This window comes from Oncorhynchus tshawytscha, linkage group LG21 (genome assembly GCF_018296145.1).
Source record: "Oncorhynchus tshawytscha isolate Ot180627B linkage group LG21, Otsh_v2.0, whole genome shotgun sequence".
Classification (NCBI taxonomy): Eukaryota; Metazoa; Chordata; class Actinopteri; order Salmoniformes; family Salmonidae; genus Oncorhynchus; species Oncorhynchus tshawytscha.
Window position 1 is genome coordinate 12613772 of NC_056449.1, and position 4649 is coordinate 12618420.

Here is a 4649-nt window from a genome sequence, read left to right on the forward strand (position 1 = left end):
TACTAGAACTGGATAATTTTTGTTGCCATATTTTTTTTTTTAAGAAACTCAGCAAAAAAAGAAACATCCTCTCACTGTCAACTGCGTTCATTTTCATCAAACTTAACATGTTTAAATATTTGTATGAACATCACAAGATTCAACAACTGAGATATAAACTGAACAAGTTCCACAGACATGTGACTAACAGAAATTGAATAATGTGTCCCTGAACAAAGGTGGAGGGTCAAAAGTAATAGCCCTCTCCCTCTGATCCAACAGGTCCCAGACATGCCCAATGGGAGTAAGATCCAGGCTCTTTGCTGGCCATGGCAGAACACTGACATTCCTGTCTTGCAGGAAATCACGCACAGAAAGAGCAGTATGCCTGCTGGCATTGTCATGCTGGAGTGTCATGTCAGGATGAGCCTGCAGGAAGGGTACCACATGAGGGAGGAGGATGTCTTCCCTGTAACTCACAGTGATTGATTGATTGATAGATTGCCTGCAATGACAACAAGCTCAGTCTGATGATGCTGTGACACACCGCCCCAGACCATGACGGACCCTCCACCTCAAAATCGATCCTGCTCCAGAGTACAGGCCTCGGTGTAACGCTCATTCCTTCGACAATAAACGTGAATATGACCATCACCCCTGGTGAGACAAAACCGCAACTTGTCAGAGAAGAGCACTTTTTGCAAGTCCTGTCTGGTCCAGCGACGGTGGGTTTGTGCCCATAGGCGACGTTGTTGCCGGTGATGTCTGGTGAGGACCTGCCTTACAACAGGCCTACAAGCCCTCAGTCGAGCCTCTCTCAGCCTATTGCGGACAGTCTGAGCACTGATGGAGGGATTGTGCGTTCCTGGTGAAACTCGGGCAGTTGTTGTTGCCATCCTGTACCTGTCCCGCAGGTGTGATGTTCGGATGTACCGATCTTGTGCAGGTGTTGTTACACGTGGTCTGCCACTGTGAGGACGATCAGCTATCTGTCCTGTCTCCCTGTAGCGCTGTCTTAGGCGTCTCACAGTACAGACAATTTATTGCCCTGGCCATATCTGCAGTCCTCATGCCTCCTTGCAGCATGCCTAAGGCACGTTCACGCAGATGAGCAGGGACCCTGGGCATCTTTCTTTTGGTGTTTTTCAGAGTCAGTAGAAAGGCCTCTTTAGTGTCCTAAGTTTTCATAACTGTGACCTCAATTGCATACCGTCTGTAAGCTGTTAGTAGTGTCTTAGCGACCGTTCCACAGGTGCATGTTCATTAATTGTTTATGGATCTGTAACGGCTGTCCTCTTCATCTGAGGAGGAGTAGGAAGGATCGGACCAATATGTAGCTTGGTATTCATTAAACTCATTAAACTCTTAACACTAAGACCAAAATAACAAAAATAGACCAACACAAAACAGTTCTGTCTGCTGCAGGCACAGAGACAGAAAACAACTACCCACACCCATAGTGGGAAAACAGGCTGCCTAAGTATGGTTCCCAATCAGAAACAACGATTGACAGCTGCCTCTGATTGGGAAGCATACCAGGCCTAAACATAGAAAGCCAACACCTAGACATACAACATAGAATACCCACCCACATCACACCCTGACCAAACGAAAAATCGAAACATACAAAGCAATCTAGGGTCAGGGCATGACAGGATCATTGAACAAGCATGGGAAACAGTGTTTAAACCCTTAACAATGAAGATCTGTGAAGTTATTTGGATTTTTACTAATTATCTTTGAAAAACAGGGTACTGAAAAAGGGACGTTTGTTTTTTTGCTGAGTTTATTCAGAACCCGTGACTTTTTCCACATTATGTTACAGTCTTATTCTAAAATTGATTAAATTGTTTTTTTTCTTCATCAATCTACATACAATACCCCATAATGACAAAGCAAAAACAGGTTTTTCAAAATCTTTGCCAATTAATATTTTAAAAAACAAGCTTGGCACATCTGTATTTGGGAAGTTCTCCCATTCTTTTCAGGTCTCTCCAGAGATGTTCGATCAAGTCTGGGCTCTGGCTGGACCACTCAAGGATATTCAGAGACTTGTCCTGAAGCCAATCCTGTGTTGTCTTGGCTGTGTGCTTAAGGTCGTTGTCCTGTTGGAAGGTGAACCTTCGTCCCAGTCTGAGGTCCTGAGAGCTCTAGAGCAGGTTTTCATCAAGGATCTCTCTGTACTTTGCTCCGTTCATCTTTCCCTCGATCCTGACTAGTCTCCCAGTCCCTTCCTCACAGCATGATGCTGCCAACACCATGCTTCACCGTAAGCATGGTGCCAGGTTTCCTCCAGATGTGACACTTGGCATTCAGACCAGTGAGTTCAATCTTGGTTTCATCAGACCAGAGAATCTTGTTTCTCATGGTCAGAGTCCTTTAGGTGCCTTTTGGCAAACTCCAAGTGGGCTGTCATGTGCCTTTTACTGAGGAGTGGCTTCTGTCTGGCCACTCTACCATAAAGGCCTGCTTGGTGTTGTGTTGCAGAGATGGTTGTCCTTTTGGAAGGTTCTCCCATTTCCATAGAGGAACTCTGGAGCTCTGTCAGAGTGACCATCGGGTTCTTAGTCACCTCCCTGACCAAGGCCCTTCTCCCCCGATTGATCAGTTTGGCCGAGCGGCCAGCTCTAAGATGAGTGGTTCCAAACTTCTTCCATTTAAGAATGATGGAGGCCACTGTGTTCTTGGGGACCTGCAATGCTGCAACATTTTTTGGTACCCTTTCCCAGATCTGTGCCTTGACACAATCCTGTCTCAGAACTCTACGGACAATTCCTTCGACCTCATGGCTTGGTTTTTGCACTGACATGCACTGTCAGCTGTGGGACCTTACATAGACAGGTTTGTGCCTTTCCAAATCAGGTCCAATCAAATTAATTTACCACATGTGGACTCAAACCAAGTCATAGAAACATCTCAAGGATGATCAATGGAAACAGGATGCACCTGAGCTCAATTTCGAATCTCATAGTAAACAGTCTGAATACTTATGTAAATAAGGTATTTCAGTTTTTTGTAGTGTAGAAAATAGTAAAAATAGTAAATATAAACAAAAACCTGTGAATGAGTAGGTGTCCAAACTTTTGACTGGTACTGTATATATTTATTTATTTACACCTTTCAAAATCTTCCTTGACCCAAATTTTGGTCAGTAGTGGAGAATCGCTGGATTAAAGCATTCTGTGGGCTACTTTTCATGTTAGGATACCTCAAATCAAATCAAATCAAATTGCATTTGTCACATACACATGGTTAGCAGATGTTAATGCGAGTGTAGCGAAATGCTTGTGCTTCTAGTTCCGACAATGCAGTAATAACCAACAAGTAATCTAACTAACAATTCCAAAACTACTGTCTTATACACAGTGTAAGGGGATAAAGAATATGTACATAAGGATATATGAATGAGTGATGGTACAGAGCAGCATAGGCAAGATACAGTAGATGGTATCGAGTACAGTATATACATATGAGATGAGTATGTAAACAAAGTGGCATAGTTAAAGTGGCTAGTGATACATGTATTACATAAGGATGCAGTCGATGATATAGAGTACAGTATATACGTATGCATATGAGATGAATAATGTAGGGTAAGTAACATTATATAAGGTAGCATTGTTTAAAGTGGCTAGTGATATATTTACATCATTTCCCATCAATTCCCATTATTAAAGTGGCTGGAGTTGAGTCAGTGTCAGTGTCAGTGTGTTGGCAGCAGCCACTCAATGTTAGTGGTGGCTGTTTAACAGTCTGATGGCCTTGAGATAGAAGCTGTTTTTCAGTCTCTCGGTCCCAGCTTTGATGCACCTGTACTGACCTCGCCTTCTGGATGATAGCGGGGTGAACAGGCAGTGGCTCGGGTGGTTGATGTCCTTGATGATCTTTATGGCCTTCCTGTAACATCGGGTGGTGTAGGTGTCCTGGAGGGCAGGTAGTTTGCCCCCGGTGATGCGTTGTGCAGACCTCACTACCCTCTGGAGAGCCTTACGGTTGTGGGCGGAGCAGTTGCCATACCAGGCGGTGATACAGCCCGCCAGGATGCTCTCGATTGTGCATCTGTAGAAGTTTGTGAGTGCTTTTGGTGACAGCCAAATTTCTTCAGCCTCCTGAGGTTGAAGAGGCGCTGCTGCGCCTTCTTCACGATGCTGTCTGTGTGAGTGGACCAATTCAGTTTGTCTGTGATGTGTATGCCGAGGAACTTAAAACTTGCTACCCTCTCCACTACTGTTCCATCGATGTGGATCGGGGGGTGTTCCCTCTGCTGTTTCCTGAAGTCCACAATCATCTCCTTAGTTTTGTTGACGTTGAGTGTGAGGTTATTTTCCTGACACCACACTCCGAGGGCCTTCACCTCCTCCCTGTAGGCCGTCTCGTCGTTGTTGGTAATCAAGCCTACCACTGTTGTGTCGTCCGCAAACTTGATGATTGAGTTGGAGGCGTGCGTGGCCACGCAGTCGTGGGTGAACCTCACGTAGGCCTACCCTCCAAATTCAGAATGTAAACAATACCACAAACATACACAAGGACATTGAATATAAAATATGTAGCATTGCATAACCAAGCAAAAACCTGTAAGAGGCAAGACATGATAAACTCCACACACAAACATATCAGCCACAATAGTGAGGAGGCAAACCACCACAACACCCATAGGGGGAGCCAAAGGA